The following is a 20362-nucleotide window of genomic DNA, read 5'->3' on the forward strand; positions in this document are numbered from 1 at the left end:
TTGGCTAAAGTAGACTGGGTAGACAGACTAAACGGTGGCACAATTGAGGAACAGTGGAGGACTTTTAAGGAGCTCTTTCATAGTGCTCAACAAAAATATATTCCAGTGAAAAAGAAGGGCGGTAAGAGAAGGGATAACCAAGGAAATAAAGGAGAGCATCAAATTAAAAACCAATGCGTATAAGGTGGCCAAGATTATTAGGAAACTAGAAGATTGGGAACATTTTAAATGACAGCAAAGAATGACTAAGAAAGCAATAAAGAAAGGAAAGAGAGATTATGAAAGTAAACTTGCGCAAAACATAAAAACAGATAGTAAAAGCTTTTACCAATATATAAAACGGAAAAGAGTGACAAAGTAAATGTTGGTCCCTTAGATGATGAGAAGGGGGATTTAATAATGGGAAATGTGGAAATGGCTGAGACCTTAAACAATTATTTTACTTCGGTCTTCACAGTGGAAGACACAAAAACCATGCCAAAAATTGCTAGTCACGGGAATGTGGGAAGGGAGGACATAAGAACATAAGAATTAGGAACAGGAGTAGGCCATCTAGCCCCTCGAGCCTGATCCGCCATTCAATAAGATCATGGCTGATCTGGCCGTGAACTCCACTTACCCGCCCGCTCCCCGTAACCTTGAGACAATCACTATCACTAGGGGGGTAGTGCTGGACAGGCTAATGGATCTCAAGGTAGACAAGTCCCCTGGTCCTGATGAAATGCATCCAAGGGTATTAAAAGAGATGGCAGAAGTTATAGCAGTAAAACAGTAAAAGGGAATATTATTTGAATGGGGAGAAATTACAACATGCTGCGGTGCAGAGGGACCTGGGGGTCCTTGTGCATGAATCGCAAAAAGTTAGTTTGCAGGTGCAGCAGGTAATCAGGAAGGCGAATGAAATGTTGGCCTTCATTGCGAGAGGAATGGAGTACAAAAGCAGGGAGGTCCTGCTGCAACTGTACAGGGTATTGGTGAGGCCGCATCTGGAGTACTGCGTGCAGTTTTGGTCACCTTACTTAAGGAAGGATATACTAGCTTTGGAGGGGGTACAGAGATGATTCACTAGGCTGATTCCGGAGATGAGGGGGTTACCTTATGATGATTGATTGAGTAGACTGGGTCTTTACTCGTTGGAGTTCAGAAGGATGAGGGGTGATCTTATAGAAACATTTAAAATCATGAAAGGGATAGACAAGATAGAGGCAGAGAGGTTGTTTCCACTGGTCGGGGAGACTAGAACTAGGGGGCGCAGCCTCAAAATACGGGGGAGCCAATTTAAAACCGAGTTGAGAAGGAATTTCTTCTCCCAGAGGGTTGTGAATCTGTGGAATTCTCTGCCCAGGGTAGCAGTTGAGGCTAGCTCATTCAAATCACAGATAGATAGATTTTTAACCAATAAGGGAATTAAGGGTTATGGGGAGCGGGTGGGTAAGTGGAGCTGAGTCCATGGCCAGATCAGCCATGATCTTATTGAGTGGTGGAGCAGGCTCGAGGGGCTAGATGGCCTACTCCTGTTCCTAATTCTTATGTTCTATGTTCTATTCCATTGGCCTTCCTGATCACTTGCTGTACCTGCATATTAACCTTGTGTGTTTCATGCAGAAGTACCCCTAGGTCCCGCTGTACTGCAGCACTTTGCAATTTTTCTCCATTTAAATAATAACTTGCTCTTCGATTTTTTTCTGCCGAAGTGTATAACCTCACACTTTCCAACATTATACTCCATCTGCCAAATGTTTGCCCATTCACTTAGCTTGTCTATGTCCTTTTGCAGGTTTTTTGTGTCCTCACACATTGCTTTGCCTCCCATCTTTGTATCATCAGCAAACTTGGCTACATTACACTTGGACCCTTCTTCCAAGTCATTAATATAGATTGTAAATAGTTGGGGTCCCAGCACTGATCCCTGCAGCACCCCACTAATTACTGATTACCATTCCGAGAATGAACCATTTATCCCGATTCTCTGTTTTCTGTTAGTCAGTTTTCTATCCATGCTAATCCCTCGGAATCGAGGCAGATTTGCTTCCACTCTTAGAATGAGTCCTTAGGTGGCTGAACAGTCCAATATGAGAGCCAGTCTCTGCCACAGGTGGGACAGACAGTCATTGAGGGTAAGAGAGGGTGGGACAGGTTTGCCGCATGTTCTTTCTACTGCCTGCGCTTGTTTTCTGCATGCACTCGGTGATCAGACTCGAGGCGCTCAGTGCTCTCCAGGATGCACTTCCTCCACTTAGGGCGGTGTTTGGCCAGGGACTCACAGGTGTCAGTGGGGATGTTGCACTTTATCAGGGAGACTTTGAGGGTGACCTTGTAATGTTTCCTCTGTCCACCTTTGGCTTGTTTGCCATGCAGGAGTTCAGAGGGAGAACGCTTGATTTGGGAGTCTCATGTCTGGCATGCGGACAATGTGGCCTGCCCAGCGGAGCTGATCAAGTGTGGTCAGTGCCTCAATGCTGGGGATGTTGGCCTCGTCGAGGACAGTAATGTTGGTGTGTCTATCCTCCCAGGGGATTTGTAGGATCTTGCGGAGGCATCGTTGGTGGTATTTCTCCAGTGACTTGAGGTGTTTACTATACATGGTCCATGTCTCTGAGCCATACAGGAGGGCGGTTATTACTCCAGCCCTGTAGACCATGAGCTTGGTGGTAGATTTGAGAGCCTGGTCTTCGAACACGCCTTTCCTCAGGCAGCCAAAGGCTGCGCTAGCGCACTGGAGGCAGTGTTGAATCTCCACATCAATGTCTGCTTTTGTTGATAATAGGCTCCACGTTGTCCAGGGCTGCGACATGGATCTTGATGACTGGGGGGCCGTACTGTGCGGCAAGGACAGGCTGGTGGAGGACTTTGTCTTACGGATGTTTAGCATAAGGCCCATGCTTTCGTACGCCTCAGTAAATACGTCGACTATATCCTGAAGTTCAGTCTCTGAATGCGCGCAGATGCAGGCATCGTCCGTGTACTGTAGCTCGACGACAGAGGTTGGGGTGGTCTTGGACCTGGCCTGGAGACTGTGAAGGTTGAACAGCTTCCCACTGGTTCTGCAGTTTAGTTCCACTCCAGCGGCGAGCTTGTTGAGTGTGAGGTGGAGCATGGCAGCGAGGAAGACTGAGAAGAGGGTTGGGGCAATGACGCAGCCATGTTTGACCCCGGTCCAGACATGGATTGGGTCTGTAATGGATTCGTTGGTAAGGATCACGGCCTGCATGTCATCGTGGAGCAGGCGGAGGATGTTGACGAACTTTTGGGGGCATTCGAAACAGAGGAGGACGCTCCATAGACCCTCGCAGTTGACAGTGTCAAAGGCCTTTGTAAGGTTGAAGGCGGCCTTGTATAAGGCCTTCTTCGACCTTACACATATATTACACCCAACCCAGTGAACTTTTATCTTGTGCAGTAACCTTTTATGTGGCACCTTGTCAAATGCCTTTTGGAAGTCCAAATACATCACATCCACTGGTTCCCCTTTACCCACCATGTTTGTTACATCCTCAAAGAATTCCAGCAAATTTGTCAAACATGACTTCCCCTTCATAAATCCATGCTGACTCTGCCTGACTGAATTATGTTTTTCCAAATGTCCTGCTACTGCTTCTTTAATAATGGGCTAGAACATTTTCCCAACCACAGGTGTTAGGCTAACTGATCTATAGTTTCCTGCTTTTTGTCTGCCTCCTTTTTTTTAAAAATGGGGGTGTTACATTTGCAGTTTTCCAATCTGCTGGGACCTCCTCAGAATCCAGGAATTTTGGTAAATTAAAACCAATGCATCCACTATTCCTGCCGCTACTTCTCTTAAGACCCTAGGATGCAAGCCATCAGGTCCAGGGGATTTATCTGCCTTTAGTCCCATTATCCTACTGAGCACTACCTTCATTGTGATTGTGTTAAGTTCATCGCCCCTCCCCGCCCCCCCCCCCCCCCACCACCCCCATAGCCCCTTGACTATCCACTGTTGGGATATTTTTAGTGTCCTCTACCATAAAGACTGATACAAAATATTTGTTCAGCGTTTCTGCCATCTCCATGTTCCCCATTACTAATTCCACGGTCTCATCCTCTAAGGGACCAACATTTACTTTAGCCACTCTTTTCTTTTTTATATACCTATAGAAACTCTTGCTATCTGTTTTTATATTTTGTGCTAGTTTACTTTCATAGTCTATCTTCCCTTTTTTAATCATTTTTTGAGTCATTCTTTGCTGGCTTTTAAAAGCTTCCCAATCTTCTGTCCTCCCACTAGTTTTGGCCACTTTATTTGCCCTTGTTTTTAAATTGGATACCGTCCTTTATTTCTTTAGTTTGCCACAGATGGCTATCTTTTCTTTTACACCCTTTCCACCTCACTGGAATATATTTTTCTTGAGAGTTGTGAAATATCTCCTTAAATGTACATCAACTGTTCTACACTTTAATCTATTTTCCCAGTCCACTTTAGCCAACTCTGCCCTCATACCTTTGCAGTCTCCTTTATTTAAGCTTCGTACGCTGGTTTGAGATCCAACTTTTTCGCCCTCCATCTGAAATTGAAATTCAACCTTGATCACTCATTCCAAGAGGATCCTTCACCAGGAGATTATTTATTAATCCTGTCTCATTACACAGAACCAGATCGAAGATAGCCTGCCCCCTGGTTGGTTCCGTTACATACTGCTCAAGAAACTCATCCCTTATGCACCCTATGAACTCTTAGTAGAACTATGTAGAGAGAGCTTTGCTCTGTATCTATCCCATGCTGTACCTGCCCTGGGAATGTCTGATGGAAGAGTGGAGAGTGAGCTTTGCTCTGTATCTATCTGATGCTGTACCTGCCCTGGGAGCATTTGAGGGAACAGTGTAGAGGGAGCTTTGCTCTATATCTTTCCTTTGCTGTACCTGCCCATTATCCCTACTCTCTGCCTCCTGCCGTTTAGCTAATTCCATAACCAGGTCAATAATTTGCCCTCAATTCTGTTAGATAACAGTTTCTTATGTGGGACTTTATCTAATGCCTTCTGGAAATCCATATAAATAAAATTACACCAAACTCATAGCGAATTATTTCTCCCATTGAATTATTTTTAGTCTCGCTTCTCTCACTGGTATTTTGCCAATACCTTCCCTGGATCCCAAGGCTAGGAGAGGCACTCTGGAAGGTATGGGGAGCTGGGACTTGTCCATGAGAGTAACCGAATGTATAAAAACTGAGATAATCTAGAGTGAGAAAGGAGAAAAGGCCCCAAAGTGGAGCAGTGGGTAGGTAACAGGACATCAATTAGTCTCCTCCTGTCTTACAGAAATAAAGAGCATAAGAAATAGCAGCAGGAGTAGGCCATATCGCCCCTCGAGCCTGCTCCGCCAGTCAATAAGATCATGGCTAATCTTTTATCTCAACTCCACTTTCCTACACTATTCCCATATCCCTTGATTCCCCAAATTTACAAAAATCTATCCATCTCTACCTTGAATATACTCAGACTGAGCTTCCACACTCTCTGGGGTGGAGAATTCCAAAGATTCACTGCCCTCGGAGTGAAGAAATGTCTCATCTCAGTCCTAAATGGCCGACCCGTTAATCTGAAACTGTGACACCTAGTTCTAGACTGTACATCCAGGGGAAACATCCACCCTGTCAAGTCCTGTAAGAATTTTACATGTTTCAATGAGATCACTTCTCATTCTTCTACATTCCAGAGCATATAGGCCCAGTCTGCTCAATCTCTCCTCATAGGGCAACAACCGCCCCCAATCCCGGGAAACAGTCCGGTGAACCTTCATTGCACTCCCGCTATGGCAAGTATATCCTTCCTTAGGTAAGGAGACCAAAACTGTAGACAATACTCTCGGTGCGATCTCACCAGGGCCCTATATAACTGCAGTAAGACATCTTTACTCTTATCCTCAAATCCTCTTGTAATAAAGGCCAACATACCATTTGCTTTCTTAATGTCTTGCTCTACCTGCATGTTAACTTTCAGTGATTTGTGTACAAGTGAACATTTCCCCATCTCTCACCATTTAAAAAATACTCTGCTTTTCTATTTTGCCTACCAAAGTGGATAACTTCACATTTCTCCACATTATGGGCCCAAGTTTCCACGTGATTTGCGCCTGAATTTTAGGAGCAACTGGTGGAGAACGGACTATCTTAGAAATCGCAATTCTCCACATTTTTTTTTCTGCAGTTCTAGTCAGGTAGAACAGTTCCACTTTGGAACAGAATTTTTTCTTCAAAAGGGGGCGTGTCTGGCCACTGACGCCTGATTTGAAAGTTTCCACAGTGAAAACATACTCCAAACTAACTTAGAATGGAGCAAGTGAAGATTTTTGTAGAACTGAAAAAACCTGTTCTGCACATTAAAAAAATCAGGCGCAGGTTACAAATTAGGCGTCCAGAACGAGGTGGGGTGGGGAGGGGGGGGGGAAAAGGGAAGTCATTAAATTCTATAATAAATCCTTATTTATACTTCTACAAATATTATACAAATAAATCCAACCTGAATAAACATTTATAAGCAAAGAAAAGATTAAATAAACCATCTTCCTACCTGTGTGAAAGTGCTTCAACCATGAAGAATTCTGCAGCCGTTTGTTCCCGCAGAGCGGGGGGGGGGGGGAGAAGGAAACAGCTGTTCGTTCCTGGAAGGGGGGGGGGAAGGAGACAGTGAGAAGGCTGCAAGAAGCCTCAGTGCTGATGGCAATAGCTTTTATTAAAAAATGTTCAAAAATTAAACAGCTACAAAGAACTACAAAAATGGCCGAGTGCCAATGTTTCCTTCACACTGCGCGTGCGCGAACGCTCCAACGTGCACGCGCAGCGTTGCCGGCAGGAAAAAAAATAATTTAAATAGTACCCGCCCCCTCCCACTTACAAAATCGGTGCGAGTGTAGGCTCCGCCCCCCTGGGCGCCGCGCCAAACAGACAAGGAGCTGCAAAGCGCTCCAGAATCGCGTGTTTTTTTTCCGGCGCCATTTTAGGCACAAAAAACGGGCGCCCAGCTCGGAGGGGCGCCCGTTTTTTATCGTGTGGAAACTTGGGCCCTATATTCCATTTTCCATGTTCTTACCCGCTCACTTAGACTGTCTATATCTCCTTGAAGTCTCTTTGCATCCTCCTCACAACTTATATTCCCACCTAGCTTTGTGTCATCGGCAAACTTGGATATTCAGGTTGAACCTCCCTGGTCCGGCAACCTCTCTGGTCCGGCATCATTCCCGAAGGGACGCGACCCGCACTGTGTCCCGGGGCTGGCTGCTCCTCCACTCTCCTCCTCCCCCCCCCCCCCCCCCCCCGATGGGTTGGAGAGGGAGTGAGGAGAGCAGCGGTTGACCGAGGTGCTGAAGCTGGGCCCAAAATGCTGTGCAGTGGGCTTCTGCACAACACATACACAGAACGCCGCCGGGTCGTTGTGCAGCATTTCGGGCCCAGCTTCGGCTCCTCGGTTGGCTGCCGCACTCCTGGCTCCCTCTCCGCGCCGATCCAACCGGGGAGGGGGCAACGGCTGGCCCTGGGACATAGCGGTCCCCCCACCCCCTGGGACAGAGAGTGAGCCCCACCGCCCCCCCGGGACACAGGACACAGCATGCCCCCCTCCCCCCGGGACACAGAACACAGCGTGCTCCCCGGGACACAGGACACAACATGCCCCCCTACCCCCGGGATCACAGGACACAGCGTGCCCCCACCCCCCCGGGACACAGAACACAGCGTGCCCCCCTTACCCCGGGACACAGCATGTGGCCCGACCTGGGGGAGGGGAGCACTGGAGACGGCGGGGAGAGGAGGAGCAGCCAGCCCCAGGTCAGCAGTACACTATATTCTTGTTTAACTAACGCTTCTGTGCGGTTTGGTTTTGCTTTTTCTAACGGAGAGCTCTGGACAACAGCTTCACGCCACCTCGTGTCAACTGGACTCTGACCTGGATTCCAGTGAATGGAGCAGAAACCTGTCCGGAAACTTTGCTGACAATGGGATTTTTAAGACTGGGGTCTGCGTAATCTCCCGTGGTCCAGAAAATTCTCTGGTCCGGCACCGGTCAGGTTCCGAGGATGCCGGACTGGAGAGGTTCAATCTGTGTAACATTTGGTCCCTTCAGCCCAATCATTGATATAGATTGTGAATAGCTGGGGCCCAAGCACCGATCCTTGCGGTACCCCATTAGTTACAGCCTGCCAACCCAAAAATGACCCGTTTATTCCTATCCTCTGTTTTCTCTCCGTTAACCAATCCTCAGGCCATGCTAGTATTTTACCCTTGATCCCATGGGCCCTCATTTTGTTCAATAACCTTTTGTGTGGCACCTTATCAAATGCCTTCAGAAAATCCAAATACACCCCATCCACTGGTTCTCCCTTATCTATTCTGCTAGTTACAACCTCAAAAACTAACAGATTTGTCAAACATGATTTCCCTTTCATAAATTCATGTTGACTCTGCCCAATCTTATTATTCTCTAAATGCCCTGTTACCACCTCCTTAATAATAGATTCTAGTATTTCCCCTGCTACTGATGTCAGGCTAATTGGTCTGTAGTTCCATGTTCTCTCTCCCTCCTTTCTTAAATAGAATCATAGAAGTTTACAGCATGGAAGGAGGCCATTTTGACCCATCGTGTTCGCGCCAGCCAACAAGAGGCAATCCAGCCTAATCCCACTTTCCAGCTCTAGGTCCGTAACCCTGCAGGATACGGTACTTCAAGTGCACATCCAGGTACTTTTTAAAATGTGGTAGAGTTTCTGCCTCTACCACCCTTTCAGGCAGTGAGTTCCAGACCCCCACAACCCTCTGTGTGAAGAAATTTTCCCTTAAATCCCCTCGAAGCCTTCTACGATTTACTTTAAATTTATGCCCCCTGGTTGTTGACCCCTCTGCTAAGAGAAATAGGCCCTTTCTATACACTATATCTAGGCCCTCATAATTTTATACACCTCAAAGAGGTCTCCCCTCAGCCTCCTCTGTTCGAAGGAAAACAACTCCAGCCTATCCAACCTGTCCTCATAGCTAAGATTCTCCACTCCCAGCAACATCTTCGTAAATCTCCTCTGTACCCTGTCCTGTGCAAGCACATCCTTCCTGTAATGTGGTGACCAGACTGCACACAGTACTCCAGCTGTGGCCTAACCAGTGTTATATACAGTTCAAGCATAACCCCCCCTGCTCTTATAGTCTATGCCTCGGCTAATAAAGGCAAGCATTCTGTTATGTATTTAACCCCTTGTAACCTGCATCACACCTGTCCACCAGAGGGCCTACCTGTTGGAAGATATCAATCAACTGGTCAGGTGGCAGAACAGTGGCAAATGGAATTTAGTCCGGAGAAGTGTGAAGTAATGCATTTGGGGAGGGCTAACAAGGAAAGGGATTACACATTAAATGGTAGGACACTGAGAAGTGTAGAGGAACAAAGGGATGTGCATGTCCACAGATCCTTGAAGGTAGCAGGCCAGGTAGATAAGGTGGTTAAGAATGCATACGGAATGTGTTACACTCATAATAAATGGTCAGACCGAGTACTGTGTGTAATGAGCAAGTGTGACCTTAGTTGGAGTCCCAAGGGATCTCAGCATCCCTTGGGAGCACAGTATATAAGCAGGCCACCCACGAGGTACCTGCACTCTGGAACTATAATAAAGGAGCTAAGGTCACACTTGCTCATTACACACAGTACTCGGTCTGACCATTTATTATGAGTGTAACACATTCCGTATGCGTTCTTAACCACCTTATCTACCTGGCCTGCTACCTTCAAGGATCTGTGGACATGCACATCCCTTTGTTCCTCTACACTTCTCAGTGTCCTACCAATTAATGTGCAATCCCTTTCCTTGTTAGCCCTCCCCAAATGCATTACTTCACACTTCTCCGGACTAAACTCCATTTGCCACTGTTCTGCCCACCTGACCAGTTGATTGATATCTTCCTGCAGTCCACAGCTTTCTTCTTCATTATCATCACACGGCCTATTTTTGTATCATCTGCAAACTTCTTAATCATATTCCCTACATTCAAGTCTAGATCATTGATGTATACCGCAAAAAGCAAATATTGGTGTTACATCAGCTACCCTCCAATCCACAGGAACTGTTCTAGAATCTATGGAATTTTGGACGATGACAACCAATACATCCACTATTTCTAAAGCAACCTCTTTCAAAACCCTAGGATGTAGGCCATCAGGTCCAAGGGACTTATCGGCTTTTGGTCCCATTCATTATTCAAGTACTATTTTTTTTACTAATACCAATTTCTTTCAGTACTCATTCTCACTAGACTCCTGATACTTCACTATTTCAAGGAGGTTTTTTGAATCTTCTTCTGTGAAGACAGGCACAATGTAGTTGTTTAATTTATCTGCCATTTCCTTATTCCCCATTATAATTTCTCCTGTCTCAGCCTGTAAGGGACCCACATTTACTTTCTCTAATCTTTTCTTTTTTACATACCTATAAAAGCTTTTACAGTTTGTTTTTATATCTAGTTTACTCTCGTATTCTATTTTCCCTTTCTTTATCAATTTCTTATTTATTCTTTGCTGAAGTCTAAAATCCTCCCAATCCTCAGGCTTACTACTCTTTTTGGCTCCATTATTATGGTCACTCTTCCCTAAAAGTTCCTTTAATACAAGTTTATTAATGACCCTTTTCTCATTGCACAATACCAGATCTAAAGTAGCCTGTTCCCCAGTTGGCTCCTCAACATACTGATCTGGTAAACTATCTTGTACACATGCCATGAAATTGTCCTCCACACCATTACTGCAAATTTGGTTTGCCCAATCTATATGAAGATTCATGATTTATACTCTGCTCTACTTTACAACTACTCTTAGCTCCACCCAAACTGATCCTATTTCTTGATTTTCCGAGCCAAGAACCTTTCTCTCTACTGTCTTTATCCCATCCTTTATTATAGGGGCTACATCTCCTCCTTTTCCATTTTGCCCATCTCTTCTAAAAGTGAAGTATTCTGGAATATTTAGTTCCCAACCATGTCTCCTTAATGGCTGTTAGATCAAACCTATTAAATTCATCTATGGCGGCTCACCACCATCTTCTCAAGGGGAATAAGGGATGGGCAATAAATACTGGTCTTGCCAGTGACGCCCACATCCCATGAACAAATAAAAAATGTTTTGCGCACAGATATAGTGTCTTTAGATTTGACTTATTTCTATTCTTCCCTGATGTCACCTTAGTCACTGAAGCCTTATTACCTTTGTTAGTTTCTCTGTCCCTTCCTGACCCACTCTGCTTAGTTTTACTCAAAACTCTGCTCTGCTCTAGAGACTTGACATTTCTCTTGCTGCTTTTAAATTTACTCTTTCCTGAAACCTCCCACCCCACTCCTTCATTAGTTTAAAGCCCTGTCGACTGCCCTAGTTATTCAGTTCGCCAGCACACTGGAGCCCATCCCAATGGAACAGTTCCCTCTTTCCCTAGTACTGGTGCCAGTGGCCCATGAGCTGAAACCCCTTACATCCACACCATTCTTTGAGCCACGCATTTAAACCTTTAATACATTTGTCCCTATGCCAATTTGCTTGTGGCTCGAGTAACAATGCAGAAATTATTACCTTTGAGGTTCTGATTATTTGGATCCTAGCTCCTCATATGCCGTCAGTGGAACTCATTGGGGAAACTAAAACTAGGGGGCATAGTCTCAGAATAAGGGGCAGCCCATTTAAAACTGAGATAAGGGGGAATTTCTTCTCTCAGTGGGTTGTAAATCTGTGGAATTCTCTTCCCCAGAGAGCTGTGGTGGCTGGGTCATCGAATGTATACGATGGAGATAGACAGAATTTTGAGCGATTAGCGAATAAAGGTTTATGGGGAGCAGGTAGGGAAATGGAGCTGAGTCCATGATCAGATCAGCCATGATCTTATTAAATGGCGGAGCAAGCTCGAGGGGCCAAATGGCCTACTCCTGCTTCTATTTCTTAAGTTCGTATTAACCTCATTCCTGGTTCTACCCATGTCATTGGTTCCTACATAGACAACTGGATCCTCCCCCTCCCATTTCAAGTTCTTCCCCAGCCACGAGGAGATACCCTTAACCCTGGCACCAGGCAGGGAACACAACAGTGCTATTGTTAGTTTGCACATCCTCCCTGCAGTCATTTTCCTCATGCATACAGGCAGCAAGTATTTCAGAGCTGTTGGACAATGTCAAGGGCTGATGCTCCTTCATCACTACATACTGGCCTCCCGTCCCTGACCATTGACCAAACTCTCTGCCTCCCTGATGCCCCGCAATGTCTGCACCTTGTACTCCAGCTCAACAACTCTGAGCCGAAGTTCCTCGAGCTGCAGACACTTACATAGAAACATAGAAACTAGGTGCAGGATTAGGCCATTCGGCCCTTCGAGCCTGCACCGCCATTCATGGCTGAACATGCAACTTCAGTACCCCATTCCTGCTTTCTCGCCATAACCCTTGATCCCCCTAGTAGTAAGGACTTCATCCAACTCCTTTTTGAATATATTTAGTGAATTAGCCTCAACATTCTGTGGTAGAGAATTCCACAGGTTTACCACTCTCTGGGTGAAGAAGTTTCTCCTCATCTCGGTCCCAAATGGTTTACCCCTTATCCTTAGAATGTGACCCCTGGTTCTGGACTTCCCCAACATTGAGAACATTCTTCCTGCATCTAACCTGTCTGAACCCATCAGAATTTTAAATGTTTCTATGAGGTCCCCTCTCATTCTTCTGAACTCCAGTGAATACAAGCCCAGTTGATCCAGTCTTTCTTGATGGGTCAGTCCCGCCATCCCGGGAATCAGTCTAGTGAACCTTCGCTGCACTCCCTCAATAGCAAGAATGTCCTTCCTCAAGTTAGGAGACCAAAACTGTACACAATACTCCAGGTGTGGCCTCACCAAGGCCCTGTACAACTGTAGCAACACCTCCCTGCCCCTGTACTCAAATCCCCTCGCTATGAAGGCCAACATGCCATTTGCTTTCTTAACCGCCTGCTGTACCTGCATGCCAACCTTCAATGACTGCTGTACTATGACACCCAGGTCTCGTTGCACCTCCCCTTTTCCTAATCTGTCACCATTCAGATAATAGTCTGTCTCTCTGTTTTTACCACCAAAGTGGATAACCTCACATTTATCCACATTATACTTCATCTGCCATGCATTTGCCCACTCACCTAACCTATCCAAGTCGCTCTGCAGCCTCATAGCATCCTCCTCGCAGCTCACACTGCCACCCAACTTAGTGTCGTCCGCAAATTTGGAGATACTACATTTAATCCCCTCATCTAAATCATTAATGTACAGTGTAAACAGCTGGGGCCCCAGCACAGAACCTTGCGGTACCCCACTAGTCACTGCCTGCCATTCTGAAAAGTACCCATTTACTCCTACTCTTTGCTTCCTGTCTGACAACCAGTTCTCAATCCATGTCAGCACACTACCCCCAATCCCATGTGCTTTAACTTTGCACATTAATCTCTTGTGTGGGACCTTGTCGAAAGCCTTCTGAAAGTCCAAATATACCACATCAACTGGTTCTCCCTTGTCCACTCTACTAGAAACATCCTCAAAAAATTCCAGAAGATTTGTCAAGCATGATTTCCCTTTCACAAATCCATGCTGACTTGGACGTATCATGTCACCTCTTTCCAAATGCGCTGCTATGACATCCTTAATAATTGATTCCATCATTTTACCCACTACTGAGGTCAGGCTGACCGGACTCTAATTCCGTTTTCTCTCTCCCTCCTTTTTTAAAAAGTGGGGTTATATTGGCTACCCTCCACTCGATAGGAACTGATCCAGAGTCAATGGAATGTTGGAAAATGACTGTCAATGTATCCGCTATTTCCAAGGCCACCTCCTTAAGTACTCTGGGATGCAGTCCATCAGGCCCTGGGGATTTACCGGCTTTCCATCCCATCAATTTCCCCAACACAATTTCCCGACTAATAAGGATTTCCCTCAGTTCCTCCTCCTTACTAGACCCTCTGACCCCTTTTATATCCGGAAGGTTGTTTGTGTCCTCCTTAGTGAATACCGAACCAAAGTACTTGTTCAATTGGTCAGCCATTTCTTTGTTCCCCGTTATGACTTCCCCTGATTCTGACTGCAGGGGACCCATGTTTGTCTTTACTAACCTTTTTCTCTTTACATATCTATAGAAACTTTTGCAATCCGTCTTAATGTTCCCTGCAAGCTTCTTCGCGTACTCCATTTTCCCTGCCCTAATCAAACCCTTTGTCCTCCTCTGCTGAGTTCTAAATTTCTCCCAGTCCCCGGGTTCACTGCTATTTCTGGCCAATTTGTATGCCACTTCCTTGGCTTTAATACTATCCCTGATTTCCCTTGATAGCCACGGTTGAGCCACCTTCCCTTTTTTATTTTTTACGCCAGACAGGAATGTACAATTGTTGTAGTTCATCCATGCGGTCTCTAAATGTCTGCCATTGCCCATCCACAGTCAACCCCTTAAGTATCATTCGCCAATCTATCGTAGCCAATTCACGCCTCATACCTTCAAAGTTACCCTTCTTTAAGTTCTGGACCATGGTCTCTGAATTAACTTTCATTCTCCATCCTAATGCAGAATTCCACCATATTATGGTCACTCTTCCCCAAGGGGCCTCGCACAACGAGATTGCTAATTAATCCTCTCTAAGATGGCCTCCCCCCCTAGTTGGTTCCTCGACATATTGGTCTAGAAAACCATCCCTTATGCACTCCAGGAAATCCTCCTCCACCGTATTGCTTCCAGTTTGGTTAGCCCAATCTATGTGCATATTAAAGTCATCCATTATAACTGCTGCACCTTTATTGCATGCACCCCTAATTTCCTGTTTGATGCCCTCTCCAACATCACTACTACTGTTTGGAGGTCTGTACACAACTCCCACTAACGTTATTTGCCTTTTGGTGTTCTGCAGCTCTACCCATATAGATTCCACATCATCCAAGCTAATGTCCTTCCTAACTGTTACATTAATCTTCTCTTTAACCAGCAATGCTACCCCACCTCCTTTTCCTTTTGTTCTATCCTTCCTGAATGTTGAATACCCCTGGATGTTGAGCTCCCAGCCCTGATCATCCTGGAGCCACATCTCTGTAATCCCAATCACATCATATTTGTTAACATCTATTTGCACAGTTAATTCATCCACCTTATTACGGATACTCCTTGCATTCAGACACAAAGCCTTCAAGCTAGTTTTTTTTAACACCCTTGGTCCTTTTAGAATTTTGCTGTACAGTGGCCCTTTTTGTTCTTTTCCTTGGGTTTCTCTGCTCTCCACTTTTCCTCGGGTTTCTCTGCTCTCCACTTTTCCTCGGGTTTCTCTGCTCTCCACTTTTCCTCATCTCCTCTCTGTCTTTTGCTTTTGTCTCCTTTTTGTTTCCCTCTGTCTCCCTGCATTGGTTCCCATCCCCCTGCCATATTAGTTTAACTCCTCCCCAACAGCACACGCAAACACTCCCCCGAGGACATTGGTTCCGGTCCTGCCCAGGTGCAGACCGTCCGGTTTGTACTGGTCCCACCTTCCCCAGAACCTGTTCCAATGCCCCAGGAATTTGAATTCCTCCCTGCTGCACCACTGCTCAAGCCACGTATTCATCTGTGCTCTCCTGCGATTCCTACTCTGACTAGCATGTGGCACTGGTAGCAATCCCGAGATTACTACTTTCGAGGTCCTACTTTTTAAATTTAGCTCCTAGCTCCTTAAATTCGTTTCGTAGGACCTCATCCCTTTTTTTTAAACCTATGTCGTTGGTATCAATGTGCACCACGACAACTGGCTGTTCTCCCTCCCTTTTTAGAATGTCCTGCACCCGCTCCAAGACATCCTTGACCCTTGCACCAGGGAGGCAACATACTATCTTGGAGTCTCGGTTGCGGCCGCAGAAACGCCTATCTATTCCCCTCACAATTGAATCCCCTATCACTATCGCTCTCCCACTCTTTTTCCTGCCCCCCTGTGCAGCAGAGCCAGCCACGGTGCCATGAACTTGGCTGCTGCTGCCCTCCCCTGATGAGTCATCCCCCTCAACAGTACTCAAAGCAGTGTATCTGTTTTTCAGGGGGATGACCAATGGGGACCCTTGCACTACCTTCCTTGCACTGCTCTTCCTGCTAGTCTTCCATTCTCTAGCTGGCTGTGGACCCTTCTCCTGCGGTAAGACCAACTCGCTACACGTGCTACTCACATCATTCTCAGCATCGTGGATGCCCCAGAGTGAATCCACCCTCAGCTCCAATTCCGCAACGCGGTCCGTCAGGAGCTGGAGGCGGATACACTTCCCGCAGATGTAGTTGTCAGGGACACCGGAAGTGTCCCTGAGTTCCCACATGGTACAGGAGGAGCATATCATGTGACCGAACTCTCCTGCCATGACTTAACCCTTAGATACACTTAAATTGGCAACAACAATGTTTAAAGTTACTCACTGTTATCGAAGAGAAAAAAGAAAAACTACTCACCAATCACCAGCCAATCACTTATCCCCTTGGCTGTGACGTCACCTTTCTATTTCTTTTTGCCTTCTCCCTGTAGCTGTACAAGCACGCCTCTCCACGCACCTCCTCGACGCTGGGCCCCGGACTTCCTGCTGTGCCTTTTATAAGCCTCTCACCGAACAGACATGGGCGCTCGGGATCGCCATGCTCTTCACAAACTCCCACATGCTGCAGATACGGCAAACCACCTGCCCTGACATGTCTATCTAACCTTCTTTCAACAACTCTTGGACACCAACGGCTCTTCGGAACATTCTTCCCCTTCACTTCCCTCTGATCCCATCCCTTCTTCCAATCTCACCCCCTGCTGTGTTTTTACTATGCCCTCTGACCTTCCTCTCTCTCTGACCCCGAACGATCGGTCCTCAGCAAAGGCCTGAGCTTCATCCCCTTACACCCCCACTTCGATGAATTTTGAGGTCGGACGATGCTGAGCTCTTTTTCCATTTCCTTCATCTCCGTGCCCACTTCTTCGGCCAGGAGTCTTCCCCCTGCACAGCTGACCCTTTCTCCTGTTTTCAGAATTCTCGCTCTACCTGAACCCCTCCCTCTGGCCTCTAGAGAAAACAGGGAATTATAGGTTTGTCAAGCATGATTTCCCTTTCATAAATCCATGCTGACATCGATGGTGGGGAAAATGTTGGAATCAATTATTAAAGATGTAATAGCAGCGCATTTGGAAAGCAGTGACAGGATCGGTCCAAGTCAGCATGGATTTATGAAAGGGAAATCATGCTTGACAAACCTAGAATTTTTTGGGGGATGTAACTAGTAGAGTGGACAAGGGAGAGCCAGTGGATGTGGTGTATTTAGGCTTTTGACAAGGTCCCACGCAAGAGATTAGTGTGCAAAATTAAAGCACATGGTATTGAGGCTAATGAAGTGACGTGGATAGAGAACTGCTTGGCAGACAGAAAGCAAAGAGTGGGAATAAACGGGTCCTTTTCAGAATGGCAAGCAGTGACTCGTGGGATACCGCAAGGCTCAATGCTGGGACCCCTGCTACTTATAATGTACATTAAAGATTTAGACGAAGGAATTGAATGTAATATCTCCAAGTTTGCAGATGACACTAAGCTGGGTGGCAGTGTGAGCTGTGAGGAGGATGCTAAGAGGCTGCAGGGTGATTTGGACAGGTTAGGTGAATGGGCAAATACATGGCAGATGCGGTATAATGTAGATAAATGTGAGGTTATCCACTTTGGTCATAAAAACAGGAAGACAGATTGTTATCTGAATGGTGACAGATTAGTAAAAGGGGAGGCGCAACGAGACCTGGGTGTCATGGTACATCAGTCATTGAAAGTTGGCATACAGGTACAGCAGGCAGTGAAGAAGACAAATGGCATGTTGCCCTTAATAGCAAGAGGATTTGAGTATAGGAGCAGGGAGGTTGTACAGGGCCTTGGTGAGGCCACACTTTGAATATTGTGTACAGTTTTGGCCTCCTAATCTGAGGAAGGACATTTTTGCTATTGTGGGAGTGCAGCGAAGGTTCACCAGACTGATTCCCGGGATGACAGGACTGACATATGAAGAAAGACTGCACCGACTAGGCTTATATTCAATGGAATTTAGAAGAATGAGAGAGGATCTCATAGAAACATATAAAATTCTGACAGGATTGGACAGGTTAGATGCAGGAAGAATGTTCCCGATGATGGGGAACTCCTGAACCAGGGGATAAGGGGTAAGCCATTTAGGACAGAGATGAGGAGAAACTTCTTCACTCAGAGAGATGTGAGCATGTGGAATTCTCTACCACAGAAAGTTATTGAGGCCAGTTCGTTAGATATATTCAAAAGGGAGTTAGATGTGGCCCTTACGGCTAAAGGGATCAAGGAGTATGGCGAGAAAGCAGGAATAGGGTACTGAAGTGCATGATCAGCCATGATCATATTGAATGGTGTTGCAGGCTCGAAGGGTCGAATGGCCTACTCCTGCACCTATTTTCTATGTTTCTATTTTGCCCTCTCTAGTCCTCTTCATTGCAAACTGCCGATGCGACATCGGCCATCGCACTGCTACTCACTCCCTCCAACCTCACTCCCTCTGAATTTGCAGCACTGCGCTCTCTCAGATCCAACCCCTACATTGTCATTAAACCTGTTGACAAGGGTGGTTCTGTTATTGTTTGGCGAACCAACCTCTACCTTGCAGAGAGTGATCGCTAACTCTCTGACACTTCCTCCTCTCTCCCCCTGGACCATGACCCCACCACCGAACATCAAGCCATCATTTCCCAAAATGTCACTGACCTCATCTCCTCTGGAGATCTTCACTCCACAGCCACCAAATCTCATAGATCCCCAACCCCACACAGCCCGCTTCTACCTCCTTCTCAAGATCCACAAACAGGACTGCCCTGGTAGACCCATCATTTCAGCCTGTTCTTGCCTGAAATAAAACTTATTTCTTCCTATCTTGATTCTATTTTTTCTCCCCTTGTCCAGTGACTCTTCCAATGCCGTCCGCCACTTTAACAGTTTCCTGGCCCCAACTTTTCACAATGGATGTCCAATCCCTCTACACTTCCATCTCCCACCAGGATGGCCTGAGGGCGCACCGCTTCTTCCTCGAGCAGAGGCCCAACCAGTCCCCATCCACCATCACCCTTCCTCCTCTTCCACCTGGCTGAACTTGTTCTCACATTGAACAACTTCTCCTTTAACTCCACTCACTTCCTCCAAATTAAAAGGTGTTGCTATCGGAACCCATATGTGTCTTTGTTCCAGTCCTACTCGGGTCCCCTCTTTTTCCGGTAGATTGATGACTGAATCAGTGCCGTCTCCTGCTTTCGCTCTAAACTAGAAAATATCATTTACTTTTCATCCAATTTCCACCCGTCCCTCACCGACTCTTCCCTTCCTCGACTTCTGTGTCTCCATTTCTGAGGATAGACTATTGACAAAGATTCACTATAAAGCCCACCGACTCTCACAGCCATCTGGAATACACTTCCTCCCATCCCGCATCCTGTAGGAACTCCATTCCATTCTCCTAGTTTCTCCGTCTCTGTCACATCTGTTCTGATGACGCCACCTTCCACACTAGTGCCTCTGAAATTTCTTCCTTTTTCCTCATCCAAAGATTCCCCTCCGCCATGGTTAACATTACCCTCGACATGAACATCTCCATTCATTCCGCAAGTGTGACCCTGAGCTTCTGGTCACCTGTCACTTTAATTCTCCACTCCACTCCAAATCTGACCACTCCATCCTTGGCCTTCTACACTTTTCCAACGAAGCTCAATGCAAGCTCGAGGAACAGCACCTCATCTTTCGTTTAGCTACTTTACAGCCTTCTGGACTCAACATCGAGTTCAACAATTTCAGACCATAATCTCTGCCCATATTTTGTTCCCTTTCCTCCTTTTTTTTTACAAATTCTCTGTTTCCCATGGCAGCTGGTAATTATTCAGGCATTCACACCATATCTAGACTCATCTTTTGTTTCCTAACTTGTGCCATTACTATATCAGTTTGGCCCATCATCACTTTTGTCTCTTAAATCTCTTCTGCCCCCCCACCCGATCAGAGATATTGCCTTTTGTTCTTTCCTCTCCTCCCCCTTTCAGGGTCCCAGCATTTCCTTAAGCATCTGTTACATTTGAAACTTTTGCCAGTTCTGACGAAGGGTCAGAGACCCGAAACGTTGGCTCTGCTTCTCTCCACAGATGCTGCCTGACCCGCTGAGATTTCCAGCCTTTTCTGTTTTATTTCATTAGTTAATTCATTATTTTTTTATTATTTAAATGTTATTACTTAATTGTTTTATCTAATTTAGTTACTAATTAAATAAAGTAGTTCTAAATTAGATTGTTTGTCTGACATCCAGTACTGGATGAGCAGAAGTTTTCTCCAAAATTGAGAAGACCGAAGCTATTATCTT

General features: G+C 46.0%; 1 pseudogene; it reads right to left on the reverse strand.

The window, feature by feature from the left end:
- LOC139274158 (zinc finger protein 850-like) overlaps positions 1–20362 on the reverse strand; it is a 79618-nt pseudogene that overhangs the window by 58223 nt on the left and 1033 nt on the right.

The sequence above is a fragment of the Pristiophorus japonicus genome, chromosome 9 (genome assembly GCF_044704955.1).
Source record: "Pristiophorus japonicus isolate sPriJap1 chromosome 9, sPriJap1.hap1, whole genome shotgun sequence".
Lineage (NCBI taxonomy): Eukaryota > Metazoa > Chordata > Chondrichthyes > Pristiophoridae > Pristiophorus > Pristiophorus japonicus.